Below are 16,344 nucleotides of genomic sequence, written 5' to 3'. Positions count from 1 at the left end.
TTATTATTATTATTATTATTTGATATTAAACAAACTCACAAACAGAAACAAGCAGCACGCTGCAGCAGTAGTATGTCAAAGAGATCAATTTATGGACAAAGATTTAGACTGACACATTGTGTGGTCCCGCACATACTTACTGATACAAGCACCAGCTAGAATAAGTAAAAATAACAAAAATTCCCAACTTCAATACATAAGTTAGTAAACATTAATTAGATGCCGCCCCTGGATTTCACCATACATTTACCGGCACACTAGGGAGTCAAATTCACCTGTATCTCATCAACACATGGCTCAAGTACACCAAATTAATGCCAACACAGCACATCAACCAAGACCTACAGTACATTCACCTGCAAGCCAACGGCACAGTAAGTAAAGAAGAAATCACCTGTATATCATCAACAGAGGATTTACAGCACAGGACCCAGGTACACTAAATTAACACCAACACTGCACAGATATTCACCTGCATCTCAACAGGATTTACAGTGCAGGAACAGAGCTCACAGCACAGTAGCCACGGGATAATGTACTGCGAAATGAATCCCAAGAGGATGATTCACGGAGAGGTCCTGCATCACCCTAGAGTTCCACATTGTAAGAGTGATTTATAGCTTGCGGTAAGCGTCTATGATCAAAATTGAATCCACAGAAACATCCTGTTGTTCACAGCAATGGAGTGCTTTTTGAAAATTACAGGTCGTACAATTTATTTTAAAAAGAATTCACAACACAGATACACTTACAGCATTGGTAATGGCCTCAGCAGCGACCCTGCTTCCCGCTGGAATCCTCAGCCTGCGGCTGCTCATCTGTCCTCTCTTTCCTCCTCTGGTGCCACCCGCACATTGTTGTCATCAGAACCGGCCCTGACCTCCCGGGGGCCCTAAGCGAAATTCTGATAAGGGCCCCCCTATCAGCTGGGTCTTTGCTTGTACAGGCCCATTAAATTGCCCTCAACAAGATTTCCTGTAATACATCTTCAAACATAAAATACTTTTTATCAAAGGCTTGACTGAATACTTTACGGTCTCTAAAGTATTCCAGCATTGTAACCAATGATGGAATGTAACTAACTGTATTTATGTCAAGCACTCTAGTGCAGAAGAAAAAACAGATTTGAAACTTTAGTATTTCAGTTTAATCCAACTTTATGCTTCTACTCCACTGCATCCTCAAGACAAACATTGTACATTTTACTTCTCAACATTATTAGACAGCCTTAGTTACATGTTTCTTCACATATTATTTTTTATATTTTCTGGAATGGGAACATGCTAGTTTAAGATAAATAAGCTATTTAATAATGCCATATAGCAATTATATAAAGTATTATATGGAAGAGGATTAGGGCCAGGCAGGAGAAATACTTTTGAGAGAAGGAAGATTTTTTTTCATAATGCCCAATCTAATGTTGAGAATAATGCTGAAATACAATATCAGTAAAAAGTTGAGATTTCAAGAATAAAGTTGAATAGAAATTTCAAAGATAAAGTCAACCTTTCCAGACTTACAAACAGCGCAGCTGACTTCCTCTACAAAATGCCTTGTATAGTTGAACTGGTGAAATTTCACCTCAGAATTGGCCTCATAAGGTTGACTTTATTCTCAAAATTGTATTTCATCTTCATTCTCTAAATAGTTTATCTTTATTCTCAACCTTTGTTACTTTTTTGCAACATGTTGTTGTTTTTTTCTCTTCTAGTGACCAGAAGGATGGAGATGCTTCCGCTCACCTCGCGGGGCCCTGCAGCTTGCATGGTTTGCTCATCCTTGCTGCAAACAAAGATTTTTGGAAGACCACCTCGTCGAAACATCTGAAATGTCAAAACAACCTGCAGCATCAACCTCGAGCAGTTTTTTTCTTGACTTCTCAAACTTTCTCTGCTCCACCTCTTCTTTTTGGGTTCCTTTTTACACCTCGTTTGTGTTTTTATTTCTATTATGCCACTCTTTCAGATTAGATTTCATTAACTTCCCGCGTGACCTTTGACATTACCCGATGGACCAATTCACTTGAAGCTGTGAGGGGAGGTGACAACGGCTGGTACCACTGCACCTGCCCTACATAGGTAGACTATTTACATTTTTGGGGCCGTGTCACCCCTAATCAGTTGGGCTGTCCCAGTATCAAGCTGGACCATAGACTGTAAATAAAGATTGGGTCCCATTAGACGGCAGTAAACATTCATCAGGCTACTATTATAAATATGCACAGTATATTATGAAACTCAGTTGTCCATATTTTGTTTGATCAATATCGCAGGAGGACTAAGTGCTTTTGTTGTTGGTGTCGTTATTAAATTTGGTTTGCAAGAGAGCAAATGCACATTAAAACAGTAACAAAAAGCATAGAAAGAACAACCATACAGACATGCAATGCCACAAATACAAACTGATAATAGATCAATAAGAATTAAAATATATATGAAAAATTAAATTGAATTTAAGTATATGTTAAAATTAAGTTAATACATTAAATTTTGAGCACAGATTTCTGGTCTTCACAGCTTTCACACTGCGTGAGGTAGATAATGTTCTTATGTGGGATTCAGCTTCCTTTTTGAAGGGATGAAAAGCGGGTTTCATTGTCAACTCCTTACATTTGTGGATTAATTAGTTTAATTAGTGAAGTAATTTCAGCTTCCTTTTAAAAATATGGGATGAAAAATACCAGTATAATTAATACTAAACACGCCAGACTGATTTAAAATTCAAGATTACTTTATTTATCCCCATTATGTGGACATAAAGAAACAACATTTGTTGCATATAGGTAGGAAGCTCTGCTAATGATGATGGGTCAAAATTAGACTGGTATGGTCCTTTAACCACAGTCATAAGCATATTTCTAGATACTATTCCCAAATGTGTACAAAACAAAACAGGATGGGAGCTAAACCCCTGGAAAACAATGTCTTGGACAACTTTTTACATGTTTCTTTCCAGTCTGGCGGATTGCTGCCTCACCCAACATGGTGTCGCCATACGATCCAGAAAGCATTGTGGTGTCTACGTATGTAGACACCACAATGCACCACAATACTGATTCATTTTCACTTTTTCTTTTATTACTATTATCATTATTATGTAAATTCTGTATTATGAAATGTGCTAAGTGTGTTTTTCTAAATTACACATGACCACATGTTTTCATTTCTGGATGGAGTGGGTTTTATGTATTTATGGTTTGATGACCCATTTAAAGTAGGCCAGCAGGGCCGCGTCCTATTCCAAAAACAGCTCCACTTCAATTCCTTCACTAGACCTACAAAGACATTTTGAGTAATCAGGAAATTAATAAAAATAAATAAATAGTTAAATGTAATTATTAGAGGGTGTTGAAGTTTATTCAGTGTAAGGAAGTGAACTTGCACACAACACAGGAGGTGTTTGTTAAAAAAAAAAAAAAAGGGGGTAAAGTCATTGGCGCGTGACGGCGGTGAGCAGCTGCAGGTGTGTGCGTGTGTGTGGACAGAGTCGACGGGGGGAGGGCGTGGCTTATAAACGACCTGTAGCAGGTAGGTTCGGGTTACCTGCCGCTCTTCAGTTTGTTTTCCTGCTGCAGACTGAAGATGATTCACGGCTGCAGATGAGCTTTATCAGCTGATCAGAGCCCAAACCTCACCTGGATCACCGGAAGCGTCTCTGAGTGTCGGAATAGTTTTTCCCACCAAAACGGACGCGTTTTACTTTTCTGTCGTTTCCTGAAATGAGCTCATCCACCGGCCGGTAAGTGAATCATCATCAGATCACCGTCACCGTCTTTTAGCCGCCTCGCGCACAGTTTGAACTTTACTGTGAGTTTGTTTCCCGGTTGTTGTGAGGTTTATTATCTGCACGAGAGCAAGTTTCAGATGTCGCCTGAACCGAAACTCTCATCGCTGGTTTTGTTGTTTTAAGCACATGTTGTTTGCCGCAAACATGCAGACTAATGTGAGACTGTGAGGGTGTAAATTACACTGCTGTGCTGCTCAAAAACCGGTTTTTATTCTGGCTGTGTCTGTGTGTGTGTGTCTGTGTCTGTGTGTGAGGTAGAGTTATTCATGGACACACACAGTGCTGTCAGGAGTGTATCCAGTGTCCTGTGTGCCCTCAGGATAGGAGTTTAAAGAGGTGTATGTGTTTGGTGTAGGGGTCGGCAGATTATCATCTGGCAGATTATTGGGGCCAATATTTGTCATTTAGCCTATTAGCCTATCTGTATCAGCATTTTATTATAATTATTATTTATTAATTAATTATAAATGCAAAGAAAGTGTGAGCATGGGAGGAACTTTTACTTTGTAAAACTCCAGAGAGCTACTTTTATATATTTGATTTTTATTTAAATTTTCAATTGACTTAACGATAAAAAGTTGCCAGGAACTTGCTGTATATGACGCAGAAAGTTTCAGTTTTAATTAAACATATGATAAAAACATTTAATCAAGTTTTGTGTTTGAGTTTGTGATATTCCAAATTCTAGATTTTGACAGAAAGATTTTCATTTTTATTGTACATGCATATTGGCTCTAAATATTGGTTATCAGCCTCATTAACTACTAATTATCTGTCGGCCCTGAAAAACCAATATTGGTCGACTCCTAGTTTGGTGTTCATGTGTCCCCCTGTTGCTATAGTTACAGAGACCAACATCACTAAATAGCGGTAAAATATCTAGTATAAGGGTTGTAACATCCTGTACATAGGAGATAATATTTTGTACGTAGGAGACTGTCCTGAAGGTAGGAGATAATATCCTGATACAGGGGATAGTAGGAAATAATATTGTGATGTAGGAGATAATATTTTATATGTAGAAGATAATGCTTTTATTTCCTTGTGCAACAAAAGCATGTGGCTGAGTTTAGAAAAAAAAACATTAAGACCTGGCTCTAAATTCCCATGAGAAGCAAACTGCAGGCTCCATGGTGGAAGTCTGGAGTTTGCTGGACCCAACCACCCTCTGCCTGCCCACAAATAGGGACTCCTCTGCTTCTGAAATTACTCTGTTAGTGGTGGTATTTTTAACTGACGCCATCTGGCGGCATATTAGACCAACGCATTTTTGCGTCTGTGTCTGATGCTGAAATCACTGACCAAGCGACGGTATTTGACGAGTTGGGAGTGGGAGCAGGCTGCCTGTTGGGGCTGCTTCATGGTAGCTGGATTTTCATATGGCCTGAAGTACTTTTTGAAGTTTATGATCCACTAGTTCAAACCCAGTCAGCAGAAATTATTGTTTCAACAATGCTGTGGTTATGTGATTGATTTGATTGATGTCTTTATTTCAAACATGTAAAATACAACAAAAACAGAAGTATATACAACAAATCAATGGAGGAGAAAAGAAAAAAAGGGCACAATAAATTCCATCCACAGATTGCATCAATTTACATGTGCGAAAGGGAGTAGGAAGTAGAACCTTATTTAATCCTACCCCTTTATTACATAATTAAACTATTATCATTTACCATAATGTTAACATAATATGTACTACTTATTACACAGCCATATATATAGATTCTCATTTATCTTATACAAAAGATATGAAATTATTACCAGTGGTATCTTAAATATATACATATACTATATACATACATGCAGTTAAGTTTAGGCTCAAAAACCACAAGGTTGTGCTTGGGTAAAGATCATGTTTTGGCTTAAAAAAACTGCTTTTAGGTACACAATCTCTGCTGGAAAAACAGCCACAGGTCACTACAAAACACCCAGGTTTGGTGCCAAATAAGCTACATGAAAAACAGCAATGACTCACTTTTGATAAAACATTTAGTAAAGGCATTTAAACAAAGTTTTGTGTTGGAGTTTGTTATATTCCAAATTCTGAATATTGACAGACAGTTTTACATTTTTATTGAAAATACATATCGATTCCAAATGTCGGTTATCGGTTTCATTAACTACTAATAATTGGTATCAGTATCTGCCCTTAAAAACCAATATCGGTCGACCCCTACTGGATATGAGACATACAAAACAAGGAACAAATGTAACAGATGTGGTTAGCAGAAATGTACAATGCCAATGTTCTTCCAGGGACTCGGCTATTATAAAGCAAAAATGTGAAACATTCTCTGGTAAAATCTTCTCAGGTAAGAGAGTTTACTACATTTCTCAGTTTTATATAAAGTTAAACTGAATATTTGGGTTTTTTTAATTGTTGGTCAGACAAAACAAGACATTGGAAAACGAAACCTTGGGAATTAGGAAACTGATGGGATTTAAATCCAAACATTGAGTGTGCAGTACATTTCCTTTAGTTGTTGTCTCAGGTCTAAAGCCAGCTCATTATCTCCAACCACCACTTCATACAAACAAACACGAACACGTCCTGTCGCACTCTGACAGATGCTGCTTCGTCACATTGGATCGTCTATACGTTTCTTAAAGCTTGATGTGACGGGAACAACCGCAGCAGCAGCAGCAGCAGCAGCAGCAGCTGCTGTCGGTTCTGCTGTAGGAATGTGTTGCTGCGGTGAAACACTTCCTCCACCCAGTGACAGCCGAACAACACGCAGACCAGTTTTTGGGCGTCTGACAGCAGACTAATCCTCTGCCACACCTGAACTGAAGAAACCATTAAACATGTCTTTGTGTCTCTGTCTGTCTACTCGAGGTCTGCGGTGAAGTGTCAAACTAACCAAAATGTTGATGCATGTGAACGTGTTCAGGAGTTTGTCGGCACCAGTGTTGCAAATGTGTCCGTTTACTTCTCTTCATCAGTGTCATACCTGCAGGTGTTTGTAGACAGTTGCATCTCAAATCCAGTGCCTTGACTTGAATTTAGTGCACTCAATTCAACCAATCAGTAAGCTGACAGAAAATGAATTGATAACAATGCTGATACTCTGTTAACACTCTGTTTTCAGCCTCTCAGGTGTGAGGATTTGCTGCTCAGATTTGTCTCATATCATCGTTACAGAATATCTATTGGTTTTAGCTTTTGGGTCGCAAACACCCAGATGTTGTGATGTACATGTTTTACTGTGTTTTAATGTGTAGGCTCATAAACGTTCAGGTGAGGCTGTGATTGGATAGTTGTATCAAACAATGAAACACAGAGGACAAAAAGTAGGACGCAGGGCTGTTTTACAGCATGCCTCAAGGTGTCTGAGCTTTATTTTCATTTTACAGTGGACATTTGTAGTTAGTTAACAGACTAGGTAAAATCTTTTGTTTATACTGCATTTGGCTGAGCTATGAATGCCCTTTGAATCATGTGCTAAGCACTTCATTCTGCATTACATGATTTTCTCACTCTCAACACAGCCTAAAAAAGCCTTAAAGTTTATCTCCTATGAGGGATGTAACATCCTATACATAGGAGATGAAGGTAGGGGATAATATCCTGATACAGGGGATAGTAGGAAATAATATTGTGATGTAGGAGATTAGATTTTATATCTAGGAGATAATCTCCAGACGTAGTAGATATATCCTGAAGTACAGCACAATATCCTGATGTAGTGGATAATATCTTGTACGTAGGAGATGATCTTGTATGTAGGAGATAATATCATGTATGTACGAGATAATATCCCGATGTAGGAGATATATCTTCACCTTGCCTTGCTGGACTCTTGTTGAATCTTGTTTTGTACATAAGAAAAGAAAAAAGAAAGGTAAAACTTCAATTAATCTTTACCTCAATAGTTTTACCAATATGATTATAATTATTTATTTATTCCCTTAAAGTTCCTTTTTTACAAATTGAAGGAAAAAATTTATTTCCAGAGAGATGTTTGGGGTTTCCTGTTAACTTCAGTACACGAGAGCAACTTCACATACTGTCACAATGAGCTAAACCCTCTGAGGGCCCAATGGTGCCTGGTTGTCTGTGTGGTAAATACTCTTTGTTAATTTGATGAATTGAAGGTTTTGGAATATGCCACGCTTCAGCAGGATAAATACTGAAATGGTAAAGCCTTGCAGTTTTTCTACTTGGGCTCTGTGTTTGAGGAACGTTTGTGTAGTGGGGTTGTTTTTCCTGGTCCAGTCTTGTGGCTGCAGCTTCATCCAATAGAGCAAGCACTGTGTTCTGTGCACAGGTCACATCCTTCATGGACTCTTTATGGAGGGTTACAGTGTCACAGAGCTCAGGTGAACCAACCTGCAGCTTTAACTGTGTCACATGGATCATATAACTGTGGCTACAGTTTCATTACAGTGACCTGAGCTCTGCTGGATGTTTAGTGTCACCCAAGAGGCCGAGTTGTGTTTGACCCTGTTCCCACCTGAAACTGAAACGACAGCGATCACTGAAATTGTGACAATGAAAACAAAGCTCTTATTGTTTCAAATATCAGATTTCCTTCGAAATGCTCCAGCTTTTGCAGACTTTTAGTGATTAATCATGTAGATTACAAAGTGTCAGAAAATATTACAAAATGACCATCATAAGCTCCAAAAGCTACAGTTACTGTGTTGATTTACTTGCTACGTCAGACCCAAAGTCTAAAACTTAATTTGAGAAGAATCTGGAAGCTAGTTGACAAAAAGTGAATAGTGTTGTGTAAGGAAGAGGAGGAAGAGATGAAGCAAGTGTGCAGCAGAGACGAAAGAATCAGTGAACCAGGATGCAGAGCAGGTTGCGAGTTGATAAGAATGTTTTGAAAGGAGCTAATGTGTTTTATTAGTGTTGCTGTGGCTGCTGGGCTTCATTATGACTCAGATTACCTTCATTATGTCCTGAGGCTCCACCTCCCCCCGTGGAGGCAGTCTACAACAACTCTGCTCGCTAACATCTGCAGGCTAATGTCCCCTCTGACAGCCATAACAACACATAATGTTATTACACCATTAAATAGCCTGCTTCCTTCAGCTTTATGGCTGCTGTAACCTGCAGCACGGCTGCACAGAGACACTCTCAGTTCGCCTGGTTCCTCTTCCACAGGGCCAGAGGAGGCTGAGCACTGTCAGTTTGGTTTTCCTTTGTACAGTTTATTGTCTGTAGATGGGTCAAATATCAGAATGATGTTCTAGCATGTGTGTGATTGGTGAAGGCTGGAATTATGGTAAACATTGCAGGTCATCAGGGTTATAGCTGACCTGTAGCGGTGGATGATATATCAAATAAACTTGAGGTGTCGCAGCTTGTTCCATGTGTGATATGTCGTGAACAGAGTATATATTGTCACGTCGTTTTTATAAGCCACCGGCGTTTGGGTTTTCTCGTTCTCACCCACGGCTTTCTGACTCTCTCTCTCTCTCACACACACACACACACACACACAAAGCAAGGCTTTTGCAGAGCTTCAGACCGGACTCTTAGGTCACATTTTGGGACCACAGAGCACCAGAGTGACTTGCAAATATTAGTAATATCTGAATTGCAGAGCTGTTAGTTTGTTGCCTGCTCACATAAATCCTCACAGTTAAAGGCAGCGCAGTGTCTGTTTAACTGTCTGCTAATGCCAACAGCCAGCAGTTGACTGGAAGCTTCAAGTCTACAACAAAAACATCAGCACTTCCTGCCTGAGACAAGCAAAGTCCTTCAAATAAAGTGCCATGAGTCTTATTGGATCAATAGTTATTTTTTTTTATTTTGTAAAATGTGATGAAATGTGTCCAATTTTTGGAATTTTTTAATGAAACATTTTTTTTTTAACCAAATATTTATTAGTCTTCACATATATTTGTACACACATTTCAATTCACATCAGATCCTCCCTTGCCACATATACATGAAGAAACAAAGCAATTCCAGAGATATGCTATAAACAGAACAATTGAACCTTTGACAGTTCGGCAAACAACTCAAGCCCACTGGGTTGTCTCTGATAAATCTCTGCATAAACCACACAAAACACATGGACAGTTCTCCTGAGATAGCACAGTTTGACAGTGTTTCACATTGACAGATTTAAGTATTTACTTATGGGAGCCCATCTTGTTCTGAAAATGTCCATCTTAAGATGAAGGTGTGCAGTTATCTTCTCCATTAAGTACACCTTCTTCACTCTTTCTTGCCATTGAGGTACAGTAGGAGGAAGCGGTTTTAGCCATAAGAGAGTTATCATCTTCCTGGCTATTAATATTAGAACATGTAATAAATACAGTTTCTTTTTTTCCCATCTCCCCTTGGGGAGTGCTCCAATGATATAAAACTGTGGGGTCAGAGGTAAATCAATGAAACATTATTTTTTAGTTTAAGTTTTCATTGGACTTAAAATTGGTGTACATTATACAGCACAGCATACTCAATAAATTAGAAATATATGTTGTAAAATTATTGATACAGGCTTAAGTGATAATAGTGGTATTGGATTTTATTAAGAAAAGAAAAAAATAATCATCAAACAAAACAAAACAAAAAAAGAAAAGAAAAAAAACAACAACAAAAAAACAGTCCACCTCTTAAAGTTGGTAATAATATTTGGCAGGGAAAAAAAACCTGCAAAAAGCTAATAATAAAATCTATAACAATAATAATTTGAAATTAGGTCCGGCTGCATACATGTACTCCTATAGGATGACACAATTTTAATGTCTTTTTTAAAATAAATGATTATGGTTTGTTGACTCATACAACCTTTTAGGTTAGGTTGTACAGATTTCATGAAGCATTTGAAGATACTCCAAGAAATGACATCGCAATGAGCAAAAAATATTAATGGAGGCACTGGAGAACCATTTCTATTGCAGAGATCAAAGGGTTAAAGGTCACAAGGACCTGCTTGTTTGAACGGAAACTGTAATATTTGTCCTGAGGATGGCACTAGAGGAGGGGGCCATGTTTGTTTGACAAACCAACCTGCTGTCCCCCTCAGAGATTCTGCAGATAACATGGCGATAAAAATATTTTTTAGTGTTGTTAAGGACATTAGTGTTTTCTTCTTCAGCCTGAATCTCCTGATCAAAGTCTAAAACATGTCATCACCCTCTCCTCCTCTCTCCAGCTCTCTCTACGTGTCTGTGATCCTCTCTGCTTATTCCAAAACCCAACACTCTCTTTCTTTCAGTCCGTATAATTCACTGCTCTCTGCCGCCTCATGACGCCACTTCCAGCTTAGTTAGTTTAACATTCAAATCTGGCGAGAAACGTCGACGTATTTGGGTCACGAGATTAAGATCTGCTCAGTGAAAAGGCTCCTCTGACACCTTTAGAAGTCCCGTTCAGCTTGAAACCAAATATGACATAATCACTGAGCTTAGAATTACAAAGTCACATCTGTCTGATTTACTTTTAAAAACCCAAACTCTTTTTTTCACACTCTGGTGTAGTTTTAAGAGAAATAATTTGGGATTTTAGAAAGTTAAGAAGAAAATATGTGGTTCTTATTTTTAGGTGACAACCCCTCAAAGTGCATTTACAGCCAGGATGAAAATGACAAATAAGTTCAGTAACTCATTGGCCTGTAAGGACTTCCCTGGGGAAAATATAATTACTGTAACTTATAAATGTTTTTTCCCTGCACAGTCAGTTTGCGTGCCGCATTGAAGGAGCTTTTTGTTAAATTAATACATCATTGCCTTATTAATAATTAAGAGTGAACCATAATAACTGTAAACAGATGAGCCTCTCATGGCCTAAACACTGCTTTTCATTGTGCTCTCTGGGACCCTTTAGGCCCAAAAGATCCAAAAGACCTTTTTTCAAGTTTCTTTGTTTCTTAAGTTGCAATGAAGATTCAGTGTACTCACAGCAAAAAAAATGCTTCCCCAGTGTATCTGTTTTTCTCGCCAAAATAAGTTGCCAGAAGGCCTGGGCAATATAAAGATATTATATCATATCATTTTAAGACATTTGAGTGCTACATTTGAGGATCATTTGTTCCTTAAAACTTAAACTTTACTATTTTATCCTATTTTTTGGCATAAATATTATGACAATGACAAAAACAGTTATTTCACATGCCCGTAACTGCTTTTTGAAATTTAAACAAAAATATTTTTTTTAATGTGTAGATGTTCAATTATAATTTAATGTGATTGATTTTACACATGGCTAGTAACAGAACTGCAGAAGTTTTATTTTCGTCTTCCAATGGATGGTGTAAATTTTTCAGTTAACTGTTGTAATGTCAACAATTCTACAGCTGAGTTAAAAACACTTTTATATTGTAAAATTCAAAGGTTGTTTTGTAAAGTTGTTTGCATTTTTACTGTTTTTATTTTATTTAAAGTCATACTAATGTATAATATTTTTTAGCCTGATTTTTGAAAAGTGCATTTTGTGTGCAGAGCAATCTAAGTGTGAAATTAATGAATATTTGATATATAAGATTAGAACTGATATTGGTTAATAAAATAAACTCAATGAAAGTAGAAAATCATATTTTTGTATGATATAGTTTTTAAAGTGCAATTTTTGCGCAGAGCGATAAAAGTGTGTGTAATATCGCAGTGGGCCCTAAGGATTACATTTTCACTTAGGCTACTTGTTTGGAAGATGTCTGGGGAAAAAAAGGAAAGAAAAAAGGAAAAACTCATATTTTTTTCTGATTTCACCTCTTTGTCCTTGTCCCTTCTAACACATTCTGCTCCTCTCCTCCTCCTCCTTCTCCTCCTCCTGCTGCTCCTCCTCGTTTCTGCCCCCAGAGTCAGTCTATTGTCTCATTTGGACAAAAGGAGGCAGGCGGGGAACAAACAGCCTTTCTGTCCTCCTCAGACAGACACAGAGACACAGGGACAGAGGAAGGGGTGGAGGGTATGAAAGATACCTGATCTCATCTATCTCATTTTGCAGAGAAGATGGAGCAAAAGGGAAGAGATGGAAGAGGAGACGGTGAGAATATCTGCAGGATGTATATGTTTACAAATCATTCCTAAAATAAATGACAAAGAGAAAATAGAGTCAGAGCACCACAGGGGGGAAGAGAGGCCAAATATATGGATTATAGCTATTAGTGATATTCTATATTCTTATCAGCAAAACCAATGAGAAGACCAACAATGTGTTATTGAGTCTCTGATGTCACGTTCCATTTGTACCAGAGGAACCAGAGAAAAAGTTTCTTGTACCAGCTAGAATTACTGTTTCGCGATAGTATGATTCCACCTCAGGTTGTGCTTAGACTTTAAAACAGTGAAAACGTGGATGATTCACTAACTACCAAAATCTCAACAGTTCATTGTTGAGTCCAAGTGAACGTACCAAATTTAACCCTTAGGGTCCGCTTGTTAGAATTGTATGGCTCTGCACTCAAAATGTGCTTTTCAAAATCAAGCTTTAAAAAAAGATTCTACATTAATATGATTTTTTGATTTTCATTGAGTTTAATTTAATTTAACCAACATCAGTCCTAATCATAATATATATATGGAGGGAAATAGAAAAAAATACAAGCTGGAGCTGAGCTGGAAATTCACAAGTTAAACAAAAATACACAATCTTGCCAAAATGTATACCATATGCATGAACACAGCCAAAATGATCAAAAAATGAAGAATGAAAAGCGCGTAAAATGTACCAAACAGTCCCTATGTGCAAACAGCACAGGAGGAACTATTTTTTTTGGCAGTGCAGTTTGAGAGGCATTTCTTTTTTTAGAGTACTTTGTGAATTAAACTGTTTTTTTATGTCTTATTTTGGCTGGGTTAGAGGCCACAAAAGCTGTGCAATCTTTTTTGTAAATTCACCCAATATTTTTTTTTTTGCACTGTTTTGCTCTTTTACTTCATGCACTTGCAGCTACACTTACCCATTAGTCGTGCAACAGTTGTCAACAGTTGTAGTGAAAAACTAATAATTCAACCATATTGTGGCACATTTAAGGTTGAAAGCACGAGGGTGAAAGAACTTCTATTTAGTGCAAACTATTAGCTCCACTCTCAGACTAAGTCAGAGTCAAGTCAATTTTATTTATAAAGCCCATTATCACAAAACAGAGGGCTTTATAGTATATGACATAAGCTATCATCAAAGTCTTTAAAAACAAAAACTGACGAATAAAACTTGAATTTCACGACAAGAGTCATTACATGCTCCCTGTATTTTGTCATTTTGAGCCTTTAGACGAGGATACAGGTTCACATTTCAGTGGAACAGCATTGCACTGTTTCACACACAGAGGCAAACTGGTGTTGGATTGAATCGTGGCTCATATTACTGTTAATGTGTTTTTTTGATCCACTTCCAAACTGTGTTCACTTCCCTTCTTCATGCACTTTAAAAAAAAAAAAAAAAAAAAATCTGTTGTTTTATGTGGAAAAAAACTGTCAGGAAACTGTGGTTTCCAGAATAAATTTATAAAAAACACAGTGAAGATGTGAACAACTTTAAAATGTAAACTTGAAGACAAAAAATAACCTTTCTGCAATTCCATTACCTTATGGGTAAAAACCCTAAAATTAAATTAAATTAATAAATCTACACATTAGAAAATCATTATTTTTCTTTCAATTTCAAAAATCTGTTTTGTTGGTCCTGTATCCAGTGAAGCATAATTATAGTAAAAATGAATGTGTATTTATAGACCATGGCTTGCTTTATGCTAAAAATGTATTGCATTTTTATGGAAAAACCTTAGCAGAACAAACACGAATCAGTGGAGAAGACTTATGTTGTCATGTCGCCCATTAGAAAGAATAGCTTATATATTAAAAGGTAAACAGAATGTTTTTGAAAACATATGGAGTCCCTTTATGAATTATGGGAAGGATTTAGATCTGTCATTTGATCAAAGGATTGACTAATTTTTGTGGACCATGCAGATTCTGAGCCTGTGTAAATTATGTACTTAATTTGTTTTTTGTCTTTTTAATATGTCTCATATCTAGCAATTATTGCAATAACGGTACTCCATTCTGTATAGATCACCAGTTTTAACATTTGAGTATTTTGTTTTTTTATTTTTCTTTTCTTTTTTTATCTTCATTCTGTGTTATGACATAACTACATGTTATGTGTTATATGGTTGCAAAAAACATATTTTAAAATATGGAAAATCTAAAAAAAAATATTGTGGATAAATAAGCTGTTATGAGCAGGCAAAATACCTTCTTTTGTCAGTGTCCTAATAGTTATGTCAAAAACATTGTGTTATTCATTTTTTAGAGTGAACATCAATAAGAAAGTTCAAGTTTAAGAAACATTCCAACGTAACACTCAAATGTTTTAAAATCTATTGTAAAATCCATTTGTAGGCTACATATTTATCTGTAAATCATAACAACTGAATTTGTAATACTTTATTTTTGTAAATTCTAGAAAGGAATATCATTATTTCAACATATTCTTACATCATAACAGTTTTGTTTGGTTCAGTGATTCACAAAATAATACAGTAAATTGAACACTGATTCATTGTTTTTCTATTTACAGTTTTATGATGTTGTTTTTCAGCACTTCTCTGTTGACTTATAGACATTTTTTACAGTGCACTTCATAACAACTCCTGCAGCCACCTTCTGCAGACGAGGGACGGTGGGTTACGTTTGCAAATTATTAACAATTAACAATGCCGTGGTAAATATCTGGTTAAGTTAGGTACAAAAAACACTTGTGTTTAGGAAAATATCATAATTTGGCTCAAAATACACATTAGGACAGCTGCTGTTGTAAAACAGCATTGTTTAAAATTTCAGTGTATCCGTTACAAAACAACATGCAGACTAAATCATGTGGTTTACAGAAACGTACAATGCAAATGTTTTTATTTTGTTTTGGTTTGTATTGCTGGTGATTGGGTTACTTAGATAACAAGGCCATGGTTTGAATTCATTCAGTTTTCAGCTTGCTGGTCTAATTTGGTCTAAGGAAATGAGTTATTTTATTTTATGTTGGGAAATATGTAAAAAAAAAAAAAAAAATGTTTTGGTCGTCTACAAGACTCTAGAAGTAGCTTGCTTGAGTTGAGGCTGGTTGTCCTCAGATTCTGCAGGTGCAGAGAGAGAGAGAGCTGCACTGTAGGACACAATCTGTGAGAGGAGACGAGGGTGAGCCGGGAGGAGAGTTTCTGACAGAGCAGCAGCTGACCTTATGTCACTGCGTGCGCACACACACACACACACACACACACACACACACACACACACACACACACACACACACACACACACACACACACACACACTCACTGATGTCACCACAGGCTGTTCTCTGCTGCACACTCGGTTTTGTTTGTGCCTTTTAGTCGTCACAAGGTTAGATAGAGGAGCGAAGTCCAGTGAAGTGAGGACGCTGGCTCGGTGCTGTAGAAGAGGTCACTTGATGCGTCGGCCTCAGGATGCTTTGAAACCTGGATTGACATCAGTTTTTTTGTGCTGCCTTCAAACTCCTTTTACAAGCCACATGACCAACAAAAAATTGTAAGAAATTAGTGAAAGATGACTAGAAAATTACCTAAAAATTAGTTTTAAAAAAGAGAGAAGGATGTATGTATAACTTTTCTA

The 16,344-nt window shown here is 37.2% G+C and overlaps 1 protein-coding gene across 1 annotated transcript in view; it reads left to right on the top strand.

Moving 5' to 3' along the window:
* Positions 1–3,526: 3,526 nt before the first annotated feature.
* LOC121942857 (nesprin-2) overlaps positions 3,527–16,344 on the top strand; it is a 45,574-nt gene continuing 32,756 nt past the window's right edge. Inside the window, exon 1 of the mRNA XM_088079355.1 lies at positions 3,527–3,738. The gene's annotated coding sequence lies outside the window, so the exon portion shown is untranslated. The remainder of the gene's footprint in view (positions 3,739–16,344) is intronic.

Source organism: Plectropomus leopardus, chromosome 6 (genome assembly GCF_026936395.1).
Source record: "Plectropomus leopardus strain MGB_pleo_1.0 chromosome 6, ASM2693639v1, whole genome shotgun sequence".
Classification (NCBI taxonomy): domain Eukaryota; kingdom Metazoa; phylum Chordata; class Actinopteri; order Perciformes; family Serranidae; genus Plectropomus; species Plectropomus leopardus.
Note: the sequence above shows the minus strand (reverse complement) of the source record. Positions and strands in the feature narration are given on the sequence as shown.